Below are 15478 nucleotides of genomic sequence, written 5' to 3'. Positions count from 1 at the left end.
AGTGTTTTGCTTTGGTTGTGTTGTGGAGGAAATCTTTTTTGTATTTTGCAGAACATGATTGAGTTTTGCTAATGGAAAGGAAGAAAAAATAGCATTAATGTTTGGCGCATTTTAGGTCAGGAAGCCAGTATCTTCAAACAGCCTGATCTGCTAGCACCAGCGGATCCTTGACTGGTATCTTCCAGTCAAACGTCTTTGTATAATAGAAGTCGCTTTTATAACTGCATCGCTTAGAACCGAAGTTTGTACAAAAGCAGATTTTTTTTTTTCAAATATAATTCTTGCACATGCATTAATCGATTAATATTTTGAATAAATTTTAGCCATGTCTAATTTCAGGAGAATTTTCGATGGGTAGCGAATCTGAGGAGGCCTGGACTTAAAGATTTTGTAGGACAAAATCTGCAGGAATTCTATAACATTCAATATTTTTATGGAGCAATCCCGATTTCTGATTGGTTGGTAGCAGAACGTGACTCCATTTGATTGGTCAGTTCCTATCGCCAGTGTCTATATGTAGAACCTTCTAATTTTCTTTAATCATATCCTCCCTTTATATAAAGCATATTGCCCTCCCTTTTTATATAATGGGAAAGTCCATAAAGTTTTAATGTTTAATTTGTTCAAAATTATATATATATATATATATATATATATATATATTGGTGGAGAGTAGATAATGCATTGTGGATGCGTTATCAGAAGCTCCCGTTACTCTCACTTCTCTTTACTTGTCCTTCAGTCCTCATTTTTAATGAGTGATTTTTCTCACAAAGGGAGAAGAAAAAGTTGTATTCTAGGTTTCTTTTCTTTTTTTTTCTTTTTTTTTTTTACATTTTCACCCCAAACAAGGCACATTGCCAATCAGGTGTAGGAGGCTACTATCAGGGTCAGCAACTACTGGGGCACTATGTAGGGATTTGGGCAGCAAGATGTCGGTTCACGTTGCACTTGAACTTCTGTATGTCAGTACAGTTAGGGAAGCAGGATCCTGGAATGGAATTCCAGAGTCTAGCGGTTCTGGGGAAGAAACTACTGAAGTAGAAAGATCTTTTACATCTAGGGATCTCTACTGTGTGGGGGTGGGATTTAGCTGCCTGTCGGGTTTGTCGGGGGTGTCTGCGTCGTGGGGGCACAAGTGTCTGCAGTTCGTCAGAGCATTCACCATTAAAATACTTGTAGAACAAGCAGAGGGATGCAACATTTCGTCGATGGGACAGAGGCTGAAGCTTAGATGCCAGTTCAGGGCCTATCAGATTGGCGACTCTTTTTTGAACCTTGTCTAGGAGTGAGAGACTAGTAGTAGACGCACCAGCGCAGATGTGACAACAATACTCCATACATGGGCGAATGGTGGCCTTATAGAGGTACAGGATACTTTCAGGTGTCAGTAGTTTTCTAGAACAGTAGAGAGAGCCTACCTTTTTTGCAGCGGCCCTGGCAATGTTTTCGATATAATTGTTCCAGCTCATGTTTCCTGTGAACGTTAGGCCAAGCAGTTTGAATGATGTACTCTCAGACAGGGAGTCACTGGCCATTGCTATTGATGGCAGAGAAGGTTTCTTGTAGTTATTGAAGGAAACCAGTTTGGTTTTGGCAGCATTGAATGTGACCATCCATTTATGCCCCTATTCCATTACAGATTGGAGGTCATCCTCTAGTGTTTTTGCCATTTCTTTAGATATGTGTTCATTTGTTTTCCTGTCATGCCTGTTATAGAGTGTAGTGTCATCAGCATATATACCCATCTCAGTGGCAGTTTTGTCGGGGAGGTCATTAATAAATATCAGGAACAATAGAGGTCCAAGAATAGACCCCTGAGGCACTCCCGCATTTATATCACACTGTTTAGATAGGACAACCTGGATTTTTCTCTTATCTAAGAAGGATTTCATTATGCTAAGTATTCTACCAGTGATACTGTATGATTTAATTTTCCTGAGGAGACCCTTGTGCCATACCCTGTCAAAAGCCTTAGATATATCTAGAGCTACCGCTCTGCCCTCCCCCGCTTTGTCCAGTGAATGGTATATACGTTCAGAGATTACAGTGAGGATGTCAGCTGTGGAACGGGCTTGTCTAAATCCATATTGTTTGTCAGTCATCTGTAAGGTGCCGGAGTAGAGCATGGTTAATTATGGTCTCAAATATTTTGGCGAAAAGTGGGAGGAGGCTAATGGGGCGATAATTTGATGGGTGAGTTCTTTCGCCAGAATTCTTGAATATTGGTATCACAGAAGCAGTTTTTCAACAGCCCGGAAAGCATGATTCATTAAGGCATTTGTTGTAGAGTTTGGAGAGAACTGGTGCTACTTCGGCTGAGCACTTTTTTAATAGCACAGCTGGGATGAGATCAGGTCCACATGCTTTTGAAGTGTCAAGATTTTTTATGATAGCATGTACCTGAGCAGGGGTGATTTTTAGATTGTCTAGCGTGGCATCTGTCCGCAATGGAAAGTCAGGCAGGGGGTGGTTGGAAGGGTCCAGTGTGGAGTTCGAGGCAAACCGGCTGGCAAGCATATTAGTTTTGTCGGTTGCTGAGCAAACAACCTCGTGATTGTTGGTTAGTGGGGGAATTGTTGATTGCCCATTATTTACTACACTGTTGTAGATTTTCCAGAAGTCACGATTTCCTAATTTTTGTGCTTCGATGCGTTTTTTAGTGGTTTCAGTAAATTCTCTCTTGGCTGTCGCTATTTCTTTCTTAACGTTACTTCTAGCTTCTATGTACTTCTGTTTGTTTGAACTGGACTTATGTCAGTTAAATCTGCGGTATGCATGCTGCCTTTGAGCAATGGCAGTTGCGCAAGTTGAAGTAAACCATTGGGGAGAGTGGGGCTTGCTATAAAGTTTTCGCACGGGAACATGTGCTTCCATTGCTGTTTTGAACCATTCAGTGGTCTCATTTGCGCACTGTTCGGCAGGAAGAGAAAAAAAATTTCCCCATGGGGCATCTCTGATAAAATCTCTGATGGCTTTCCAGTCAGCCTTTTTATAATATCTCGTTGTTTTGAGCACTGGCTCTTCAGTTTTGGGTCTAGAATTTAGGGCGATTTCTACCATTATCACTGCATGGTCTGCGTTCCCGAGTGGGCTGTCAGCATTTGTTGTACAATCCTCGGGAACTGTAGTCAGAAACAGATCTAGAAGTGATGCTTGTTGTTCTTGCTGGTCAGGGAAACGGGTTGGAAACGTAACCATTTGTGATAGGGAGTGAGATATAGCAAAACTATGTGTTGTGCTGCCCGCTGTATCTGTGTGAGTAGAGAATCCAAGCCAGTTTTTGTGGTGAACATTAAAGTCACCAAATACATGGACTTGGGCGCTAGTGTCAAGGGAGAGTGCTGTGTCTATACTGTCAGAGACTGTTTATTATGGTGCAGTCCTGGGTCGAGGGAGAGCGGTAGAGAAATTAAAAGTAGCTAATGTTGTGTTGTATGTTTAGTTGAAAGCACATAAAGGCTTGATCGTCCGTTTCTAGGTTTGTTTCTCTAGTCAGGGGGAGGGTATTACGAATGTAGACTCCAAGTCCGTGCATATGTCTGTCAGAGTCCTTACGGCAGAGTGGGAGATAGCCAGGCATGTTAAAGTAGTTAGAGGGGAAGGAGGAGTGTAGGTTAGTCTCGCTTAGTGCTAAGATATCCGGGGTATTTGTTAGGAGAAATGCTTCAACATCAGCTAAATTAGTTCTAAGCCCACGGATGTTTGTAAATGCAAGCCTCAAGGGAGGAGGCAAGTTGAATTTGTTTGTCCCTAGGCCTGGTTTAAGCTTATTTTTTTTTTTTTAGTGTCATCATGTTTTTAAAGAGTTTCAGTTAGGTGAGGGGGAGCTGAACAAGAGGTTATGCAGGATATCAGACATGCAACACAAGCTTGGCAGTATTTTGCGTCAACAGCCACCAGAGATGTGGAAATTTTATGTTTCTATGTCTATCCTTGTAGCCATGTCACTAGTAAAGGTGCTGGAGGTAAATGTTTTATCTGGGCTGACATTATCTGCCTGATAGTCAGGGACCCGAACCTTGGATTATCCACTAAGGAGGCTGTCCTATCAGCAGGTGCAAAGTATTGGGGCTGCTGTATCGCCATTTGGTGAATGGCTTCTGGACCATGTAGTAGCTTCTGGTGGGGGCTCTCCATACCATATTAGTGAGTAATTATTACGGCTTTACCTTTTCATGTGCCACAAAAAAGTATTTCTTCATTTCTATTTCTCTCTTACTTTCCCTCTCTGCTCTGCTTCAAGCAAGTCTGTCGACCAAGTCCACAAATCGCAAAACTCCATCATGAAAAGTTTCAAGAAAAAATACACGATTAAACCCGGATCTCCAACTTCTAATGTAGACTCCCACTACCATGTTTCCTTCTTGAACATCAGGGGTCTACGTTCTAACCTTCCAGAGGTTGAAATCCAATTACAGGAGACTAAACAAGACATATTATTTCTAAGTGAAACTGACATTGGACAGACTATTTCCCTAGATGAGTTCATAATTAAAGGATACTCTAATTTAACTTTCAAATCTGACCCCCCAGATCGCCATGGGCATGGAATATGTGCCTATATTAAAGATGGCTTTCAGGGACATCTCCAGAAAAGATCCTAACTTACCCTATATGTGCTTCCGGGTTGCACTTGCTCAAACTGCTGCATTTATATTTGTCTCTCGATCACCCCCTCAACAGCGGAGTTACTATTTTTAAAAGCATATCTGAGAAAATTTACATCCTATCCGCTTATCCTTCAGCTAATATTCATGTTTGCGGAGACTTCAATGTTCACAATGTGGAATGGTTAACTCACTCAAACAAGACATCTGATGAGGGAAGGTTCTGTCATAATTTCTCCATTGCTTATGACCTCACTCAGATTGTTCACGAACCCACCCGTGTGCCCAATACTGACGGCCAGTATGCAAATCTCCTAGACCTTTTCCTCATAACTAGCCCTGAACCGTTTTCAGCTTCCGTTCTGTCTCCACTTGGATCTTCCGACCACTCTGTTGTATCAGTTAAGATAAAAATGAAATGTAATAAGTCGTCAGATGTACAGAATATTGATACTCTATGGCTGAATGGGATAGTTTCCGTACATTTATATCAGATCTACCTCTGCATTCCATCTTTAAAAAGGATGTGTCCTCTATAGTATCAGACCTAACAGAATGGTTAATTGTAGGTATAGACTGTTTCATACCCTCGAAAAATTCCAGCAAAAACCTAACAGCCAGCTATGGTTCTCTCCAGAATGTGCTGCTGCCATTGCACACAGAAATCGCCTTTTCTATTGCTTCCAACATAATAGATGTACTGAGACTAAAGCCGCTTTCAGGACTGCTAGCAACTACTGTAAAAAAGTAATAAAGAATGCAAGAGAGCTATATGCTCAGTCTATCAAGTTCAAAGTAGCTGACCAGCGGCTTGGTTCCGACCAGTTTTGGCAAATAGCAAACAGAATCCTGAACAGAAGCGTGTGCTCTGTTCCAACTATTATCAATGGACCTGAGGCAATCTCGTCAGCATCAGACAAAGTCAAACTCTTTTCCAAGAACTTTGCAGGTAATTCTACCCTTTGCGACCAAGGCCGCCAACCTCCAATATTTCCTCCTGTATCAGAAAACACACAATGTGATATACAAATATCTGTACATGATGTGGTCAAGCTAATCAAAAACATGGACTCCAGTAAAACAACCGGCCCTGATGGTATTCCATTATAGTACTCAAAAACTTCAACCAGAACTTGCGCCCATACTTACAAAACTGTTTAAACGTTGTCTTAAGGAGAATTGCTTCCGATCACCCTGGAAAATCTCATCAGTATGCCCTGTATTTAAGAATTCAGGTGATCGCTCATCACCCCCTCAGTACAAGCCAATAAGTCTCCTGTGTGTCACGCACGAGTAAGTTTCTGGAATTCTGTGTTAAATTGAAAAGTAATCAACCATCTCAGCAAAAATAACCTTCTTAGTGACATGCAATATCGTTTGTTCTGTTAGATCTACAGCAGATGTGCTTACAGTTATATCTCATAGGATTAGCGAATCTCTTGGCAGAGGCTACCTTTCTAGGGCAATTGCTCTTCACATATCAAAGGCCTTTGATAGTGTATGGCACTTTACTTCACAAGCTCTCCAGCTACGGTATAGCTGGAAATGTCTTCTCAATTATTAAATCATTTCTCTCTGATAGGTTCATAAAAGTAGTGGTTGATGGGCAGAAATCAGAAGCTCACAGTATTAATGCTGGAGTCCCTCAGGGGTCCATCCTGGGCCCAACTCTCTTCCTGATCTACATTAATGATCTTCCAAATCACATCCTTACATAATTCATGGACATTTATGCTGATGACACTACCATCTATTGTAGCACATCTAAGACCGTAAACGATCAACTTCTCTCCGATTCTTTCTCCTCTGATCCTGAGCAAGTGGTACAATGGGGAAAGAGGTGGCTTGTTACTTTTAATGCATCTAAAACCAAGCTTTTATCTTTACATCATCAATGCTCTGATCCCTATCTGGCACCAATTGAAATGAATGGCTTTCGTCTTGGGGAGGCCTCATGTTTTGACAAGCTTCTGGGCTTGACCTTTACTCCCGATCTGAAATGGATCACGTACATTAAATCCGTTGCCAAGGCCGCTGGAAAAATGGTGGGATCCTTTTATCGATCCAGTAAATATCCCACTGCTGATGCAATTCTCTATCTATATAAGAGCCAGGTACGTCCAAGGATGGAGTACTGTTGCCACATCTGGGCAGGAACTGCTAGAAAGGACGTATCCTGCCTTGATAGAGTTCAAAATAGACTTCGTAGCCTCGAAAGAGATGCTCTTTTCTCTTCCCTGCAACCTCTTTCTCACAGAAGAGATGTTGCGAGTTTGTCTCTGCTTTTCCGTTATTTTCATGCCAGGTCCAGACTACGCGACAGCAGAGACTGGTTATCGGAAGTGACGACAGGAATAGCCCATCATCAAAATTTGTAGGGGTGCCATCCCAACAATTAGATAATTTGGTGTTTATTTTGATTGTCGCTTATGGCGGTGATTAAGAGTAAAGAAAATACAGAAAATTCTTTATGATGTATGTACTCGTTACAGAACGAAGATTTGAAATTCCGAAAATCGATTAAGTAGTTTTAGTTAAAACTCAGAAAATCAAAATTTACGATTTTTAGCGATTTTACTACTAAACTACTAAACTGCATTGAACGTAAGCTGAGTTTTTCACCTATCACCTTCGATTTGAGTTGTCTCTCCTTTTTTTCTTCCATCGGATTTAATCATGGCGGATGAAAACACTACGACTCGCTTAGTCGTAAAAATTGATTTTCTTGACTAAAAGAAAAAAACTACTTGATCAAATTACATGATTTTTGGAATATTCCATCTTCATTACATTACATCATACAGACTTTTCTGTATTTTATTACTTTTAATTGCCACTATAAGTGTCAATATAAATAAGCATCGTTTGTTGTTTTGTTTTTTGGGGTTTTTTGGGGGGAGGTGGGGATTCAGACTAAAAAAATATGAATAAATGTTCGGTTCGAATCTTGAGGTTTCGATTTATAATAATGTTACATATACGAGTGAACCAGCACACGTAAATAATCGGAAAATCTTGTGCTTAATCGATATTAATCGGGCTTTTAAAAAATAATATTCAATAAATAAAAATGTTAGTAGGTAGAGAGGGCGTCGCGACAACCTCGACCCATCATTTGGTGCATAATAATCAATATAATAATCCAAAACATATTTTTTTTAAAAATAAGTTACTTAACTAAAATCTGAGGGTATCTGCAACATCCTACTTTCCCTATTTGGTGTTTGATCAATAGTAAACTAAAGAAATTATTGAATAAATAAATAAATAAATAAACAGGATAAAAAAGAAAGAAAAAGAAAAAACACAAAGACAAACAAAGAAACAAAAAAACGTAGAAACAAAAACGTAGAAAAACAAAAACATAGAAAAAAGAAACGTAGAAAAACAAAAACATAGAAAAAAGAAACGTAGAAAAACAAAAACATAGAAAAAAGAAACGTAGAAAAAAAAACATAGAAAAAAGAAACATAGAAAAAAGAAACGTAGAAAAAAGAAACGTAGAAAAAACCCAAAGACATAAGATAAAAAGAAAGAAAGAAAAAAAACAAGCAAAAAAACGAAGACGTAGAAAAAAGAAAAGAAAAGAAAAGAAAGGAAGCCCAAATCTACATTTACGGGAACGGGACTGTATACACGCTGGGATTCATTCTGCGCTCCCCTCCAACGTAAGATCAATTTAATATGAACCCTAACACATCGCGCCTTTATAATTTGTTCAAAATTGGATAAGGAATTTAAAATAATTACTGATATCCTATATCCAAGAATGTGTACCCTCTTGATGTAGTTAGGTCAGTTATGCAAAGAAAAATAACCGAGTTTGCTGAAACTTAAGTTCAAACTATGACTAAATGTTTAATATATTTTCATTTACCGTGGTTGGGGACAGTAAGTGAGAAATACGCCTAACAAATCAGTTCAACAGTTCAAAAATGTTACTTTGCTTCAAATGTACGTGTTGCGTTAATGTCGTCCTCTCGAAAAGATGTTCTACTCCCCCCTCCCCATCATATTAGTAATGTAATTTACAATTTTGAGTGTAATTGCGGTGCCAGCTATGTGGGTTGAACAACATTGAGATTGGATGGGAGAGTCCAACAGCACATACCTAGCAAAATCAGAAATGGGACATACCGAACATCGGACGTACTTGCCAACACATACGGGTCTTCAATAACTGACCATCTCATTAAACAATCGTCATGTGCAGCGAACTTCAGCACGAACTCATTTTCAATTCTGAGTCGTGCTCACTCAACATTCCACCTAAAGATCTTCGAGACTATTCATCTTTGGTTGAGGAGGCATTCTGTCTGTAAACATAGAGAATGTCTCTCGACTTTGAGTGTGATTAACCTTTAGGATCTTCGAAAAATATCATAACGTTGCTTTATTTTAATTGCTCCCCTGTTATTTTTATTTTTATTTATTTTTTTTTATTTTTTTTTGTTTTTATTTTATTTTATTTATTTATTTTTTTTTGTTTTTATTTTTTTGTTGTTGTTGATTTTTTTGTTTTTATTTTATTTTAGTTATTTATTTATTTATTTATTTTTTTGCCACCCATAAACAAAACGCAACCTTACTTTAATAATGTACATATTTTTTATTTCCCTTTTTAAATCCCTAGATACAGCTTTGAGAAAGCGAGGACGAAACCGGTCAGCTGACTCTTCTTTTTTATTTTTCTTTCCTCTTCTTCGCACTTCTTTTATTTTTTTAAAACATGTTTTACGTATTTTACTGTTAATCATGAATTATAAAAGCCTTCCCTTCATTATTACAATATCTAAATTCTGTACCCCCCCCCAAGAATCATGGAATATATGTAATAGGTTGGTGCAAAAATAATGTTTGTTGACGTTCAACTTCATGTCAAAAACGACATTATTTTTGCACCAGTGGATAATTAGTCGCGCGCAAGCGACTCTATAAGTCACTCCATCGGTCGGTCTGTCCGTAACACTTTTGCGCTTGGCCTTTTTGGTTAAGATCAAAGGTCTGTTCTTAATAGATGCTGTTCTTAGCTTTTTAAGCTTTTTTTGCCCCTTTTGGCCCAGATCAAAGTGTAGTATCTGTTTCGGCAGATACTGCAAGCAAAGACCATATGTGGGGGCAACGCCACATATAAGACCTTGGTCAATGTAGGGGCAACCCTTTATACCAATTGTAACTATCCAGCTCCCCTACTCCCCGGAGAGTTGGTCCCCATTTCCCCTTCACTCCTCACATTAAAAATCGGCCTTGTGCCTAATTTGCTCGATGGGGGAGCAAATAAATACCCCCACTTTTCTTGGCCTTCAGGCCAAGATCAAAGTGTAGTATCTGTTCTTACTACATGCTGTACTTATGTTTGTAATTTTGTGATATAAAGTGGGGGATCACTTTTCTGTATTAATTTAATGTAAAATGATCACCGACTTTACAACCAGTCAGTCTCAAAGCCATTCAAGTCATTCTCCAGATCATTCAAGTTGTTTTTGAAGGATTCCAGTTACTTTTTAAGCATTACAGTCATTCTTAAGGTCATTCAATTCATCCTTAAGTTCATTAAAGTCATTCTAAGTCATTTACTTTTTATTTATTTAAGTCATTTCAGCCCATTTTTCGGTCATTTTAGTTTAGCTTTAAGAATTTCAGGTCAATCCTACATTCACACATTCATTCATTACACGAGAGCACACAACTAATGGCTATCGGCCTTGTTATATTTTAAAAACAATATATATATATATATATATATACACCGCTCCCCATTGGTTAAAGGGAAAATTATTCCCAACTCGAATTTAGGTCAAAATGCACTTTCGTAAATAATTGAATTCATTCAAAACGTATCGCAAAAACAAATAATACACACGTATATATATATATATATATATATATATATATATATATATATATATATATATATATATATATATATGAGCTCTTGTGAGGTTTCTACCTACCATGTTTAAGTGTATTTACAATTTTTGTACCTCAAAACAAATAAATGACAAAAGTCAATATTCCAATTTTCAAAATGTTGACCATTTATTCCTTTCAAAATTTTCAAAATGTTGACAATTTATTCCTTTAAGTACGTTGACATGAACAATTTTTGACAGCACCCGTTCCGTAGCACAAAATCATTCATTTAATCATTATATCTATCAATGAATCTATTTTGCCCTTAACTCCTCAGAAATACTACCTATCAATTCATTAAAAGAAAATAGTTACATGATTACAAAATACGTATAATAATTAAATGATTTTGTGCTACAAAACAGGTGCTGTCAAGAATTGTGTATATCAACATACTTAATGGAATAAACTGTAAGATAGTCAACATCTTGAAATTTGGAATATAGTCTTTTGTGATTTATTATTATATGCTCTGTAGCTACATTGAGCTTCATAAATTAAAGGATTGGTATAAATAAAAGGTGAAATATAATTGAAAAAAATACAGAAATATGTCGTTTTTTGACATCAAGATGAATGTCAAAAAAAAAAAAAAAGGACATTATTTTTGCACTAACCTGATATATATATATATATATATATATATATATATATATATATATATATATATATATATATATATATATTTATTTCAAACTAGCCTGGATGCCCGGCGTTGCCCGGGTGTTTGGAGGTGTGTGTTGAACAAAAAAAAAAAGTGGTCATAGGCAGGCAGGCTCAAACCCATGCCGCAAAGGAGAAAAAGAGCGTGAAAACAAAAAAAAAAAACATGACATCTTTGCTGTTGCACCCATTGCCAAACCAGAAGTGACGTAGGTTTAAATTAAGGTTAGTCAATCGAAAAGAGGGGATGACTTTCGAAAATATCGGTGAGAAAAAGCAACACCTCCCTGTAGAAAAGTTTAGGGTGAAGGAATATTGTTTTTAGCCAATTTTGTTGTTTGAAGGGTCGGGCTTTAAAACGATACTGATGTCGTGAAAATTTGTTGCCTTTGTCAAAAGTTTTAGGCATACACACATACATACATGATGATTGCACAACGTCTTGTCAGACGAGAGCCACTCCCTCAGTCACTAAAAGTTCATGTGCCCGAATATGACTTTTTAGCCCTGCCAGCGACCTGCATGCCCTCCAGCAGACATGACACTGAAAACGCTCACTGATTTGTATGAGACTAACAGCAGTGGAACCTGTATTATCGTGGGCTTTCATGTGATTAACAAAACCTGCCTTAGACAACAGAGCCCGATCACACACCTTACAGATCCAGAGATTGGTTGGGCGGCAAGGTTTGGTATTTCCTACATGCTCTCTTAAGCTTCGCTCGGTCTATTTTGGCTGCTTCATAGTGTTCTGCACCCCTGTATATCAGTGTCCTCCACTGCTTGCGATCATACGCTAGGGACTCCCAACTGTCAACAGGAATGCATACATACATACATACATACATACATACATACGTAATGGCAGCAAACTCGTTCTCGAGTATTACAATTACTTTATACATCTCTGGCTCAAATGAGGCAAACATGAGCACAGCACATGCCTGACGGTCACTTCTATGAACCTTTTACAGTCCTGCACATCTGCTGATGACCAGGTCTAGGCTGTGGTGTCCTGAACACCTGCCAGACCATACCTTGGATGTTCCAGAGCCTTTATTTCCATTGACACCCATATCCGCATAAGTCCTCATTGAGTGTCCGTTTGCCATTTTAGGCTACAGCCAGTCTTTTTGTTATAGAGATAAACACTTATGGTAAAATGTTTATTCCATTACATATCAAGTAATGCCTGTGCTTGAAGCTTTTTATAGCGAGGAAAGACTTTGCACCGAGAAAATCCCATTCTCTGAACAACTGCCACATTGAACCAAAAAGAAGAGCAAGTCAACATCATTGGATGCAGCAGTCGCCACAGGTTTTATATCAAGGTTTTCCTTCTCCTAGAGAGGTTGCCTTCACCACAGCTTACGGAGCCCTCTCCACCCATCATGCATTTTGATCCATGACTGGGACTTAGGTTGCTGGGCACCAGAGCATATTCCACACGCCGGTGGGTCATGTATGCCGCAGCTTACAGGGCCTAAGCTCCTCTGGAGGTTTCTGTCAGGGTTACCTCACCCTTAGCCTTTGCTTAAAAGAACCTTGGCCCACAAGGCAGTGGAGGTCCAGTTATACGACGAAGGACACTCGCCGTTCATCAGAGCCCCGCCTGCGTGGCAGTGGTCACGACGTGCACGTGGGGTTTATTTGTCTGGGAGAAGCACAGTATGACACTAAGACATCTGTGTGCTTTTAACACACGTCCACACCAGACCATGACCACATACATACATACATACATACATACATTTAAACAGACAGGCGAGATGTATATTATAGATTCTCTTTAATATAACATCAGAAAGTAGTATGAATGAAACGAGAAATGAAAGACAAACAAACAAACAAACAAACAAAAAACTAATTAATCTGAGTAATATAAACAACAACAAAAAAAGAACAACAACAACAAAAAGAACAACAAAAAAGCAAACAATTCTTGTTTATTATTGATGAAGGCTTTGTTTTTTGAAAACAACCCCCCCCTCCCCCCAAAAAAACATGAAGCTGAAATCAAGTACCACATCTTGTTTTTCACGATTCTATATTTAACCTTCATTGTCTCTTCGGGTTTTTATAGCGACATCCACATTCGCTCACGATGCATCGAGAGAAACAACATGGCTTCATCACATGTCGGTTTGTTTACGTCGAAGTAGCATTTGAACAAAATCGGTTGCCTTCTTTTCAGCTGCTCTCATATCCAAACTATGGAGAGAGTGGAGGAGGGGTATTGGTGTTGGCGTTGTTGGTGGTGGTGGTGGCAGCACCAGTGCGCCAGACTAATGGCAGGTGATGTGAAAAAAAAAAAAAAAAAAAAAGAAAATGGCGAGGAGATATCGAACATATCTGTTCATATTTTACACTTTGGGATTCAAAGCAAGAGAAACCTGCAAGGACGAGAAAATTGTATGTGTATCCGCTGTTCACACTTTGCCTCAATCTGATGCAGACTTAACACCCATGTTGGTTATAAATCGCTCCAACGCCTAGGATTGTTTATAGCGAAACAACCAACTGGGACTAACATGCGCTCCTTTATGGCATTGCACTTAAGGAACTTTATTTCATAATTGTTATTATCATTATTATTAGTATCATTAATCTTGATCTACATATTAATATCGTAGTACCTTTAACATACGTACGTTTGCACACGTGTCACGGTTTCCATATTAAAAATTATTCGATCGGGAGATCTTATTTATTAAAAAGGAAAATAGGAGATGATAACTAGGGCTATGCTAAGAGAATATTCTTTCCATTATTTTGACTCTCGAATATATATTAGTTAATTAATATCTTATGTTTTTATATAGAGGGATGTGGTTCTCGATTGATTAACTGTGTCAAATACATACTCGAGAGTCCAAAAAATAAAAAGAATGTTCTCTTGTCCTAGTCCTAGTGATAACATACAACAAACTTTAAATTAATATATAGACACTCTAATTTAATGTTCGTAGTAGGTTTTCACCTATCTTCCTTTTTAATAAATAGGATTTCCCGATCATCAAAGACCCAATTTAAAAAAAAAAAAAAAAAAGCTAAATATTGAAATAAAATAAAAATGTCTTTTTTGGGCCGTACGTGAAACTAGAATATACCCTCTTGGTCTTCTGGCTAGGATCCAAGGGTAGTATCTGTTTTGTCTAAACATAGCACAATAATCTCATGGGGTTTCCATTTGCGCCGAGCATCCGTACAATGGAAATATGTCACAGACACCTATAAAGATATTGGAGATAAACCGTAATAATCAGCTACATTCTGACACTACATGAACCAGATTAGATAAATACTTTTATAGTCTTAACAAAAATATTGTGGGGTCTCTAGTCATGCTGAACGTCCACAGAATGCCAAGCTGCAATATATGAAAGATGCCGCTGTGGAATTTCCACAGGTCCCATTAGTTATTATAACACTTTGTGGATCGTCCATGCGTTCTTGCTTGCTTCAATCTAGTCTTTGTGTATACAAGTGTGCATATATGTATCTAAGGGTGGATGTGTGAGGAGGGGTGGATATATATTAGTGTTGGGACGATTAATCGGAATTGGGAACCGGAAAAATCGGACATTTTGAAGGTGTCGGCGTTGGGAAAAATGTGTATTTTCTGATCCCAAAAACCATTCCTACTTTTTTTTAATTTAATTTAGTTTAAAACAAAATGGTCTACTGCTGGTGTCAATCATAAATAATAAATATTTATCGATTGTAAACTACAAGTAAAATTAAAATCTATAGATCACCCATCTCCACAATTGTGTTTTTACATTTGAAAAAATATATGCATTTTATTTTTTTACAGTAATCATTAAAAAATAATGATTATCTATCTATCTATCTATCTATATATATATATATATATATATATATATATATATATATATATATAAAAGTGAAAGTGTGTGTGTGTGTGTGTGTGTGTGTCTTTCTCTACGCAATAACTCTCAATCTTTAGTCTACAAACTCGAAATTTGATATACAGGTTACTGAGAGTTGGGAAAATCGATGTGATCGGTTTTTGGCCAGAAATTTGGCAATTAGGAGGTCAAAGTTCAACGATTTGACCTTTGAGAACTCTACCAAACTCCTCCGACAATTCTGGGTCAAGGCACTTGAAATTTTAGATATAGGTTCCTTGGACATGTATCTAACTTAATAACTTGATTTGAGCCCAAAACAATAAATTTTAAGGGGTCATAATAGGGGTCAAAGTTAAAAAAAAAAAATTGACCTCTGCGATCTCTTCCAAATTATTCAGACAATTTCTGGTCTAAATA

General features: G+C 37.9%; 1 protein-coding gene and 1 pseudogene across 1 annotated transcript in view; one reads left to right on the top strand and one right to left on the bottom strand.

Annotated features, from left to right (window-relative positions):
• LOC145263137 (diacylglycerol kinase zeta-like) overlaps positions 1 to 15478 on the bottom strand; it is a 1403365-nt gene that overhangs the window by 880819 nt on the left and 507068 nt on the right. The gene's annotated exons all lie outside the window — the stretch shown is intronic.
• Positions 9899 to 10076, top strand: LOC145263457 (U2 spliceosomal RNA; annotated as a pseudogene).

This window comes from Euprymna scolopes, chromosome 38, assembly GCF_053919585.1.
Source record: "Euprymna scolopes isolate OS-2025 chromosome 38, ASM5391958v1, whole genome shotgun sequence".
Lineage (NCBI taxonomy): Eukaryota > Metazoa > Mollusca > Cephalopoda > Sepiida > Sepiolidae > Euprymna > Euprymna scolopes.
The sequence above is the reverse complement of the archived record's forward strand: the minus strand, read 5'-3'. Positions and strand labels throughout refer to the sequence as shown.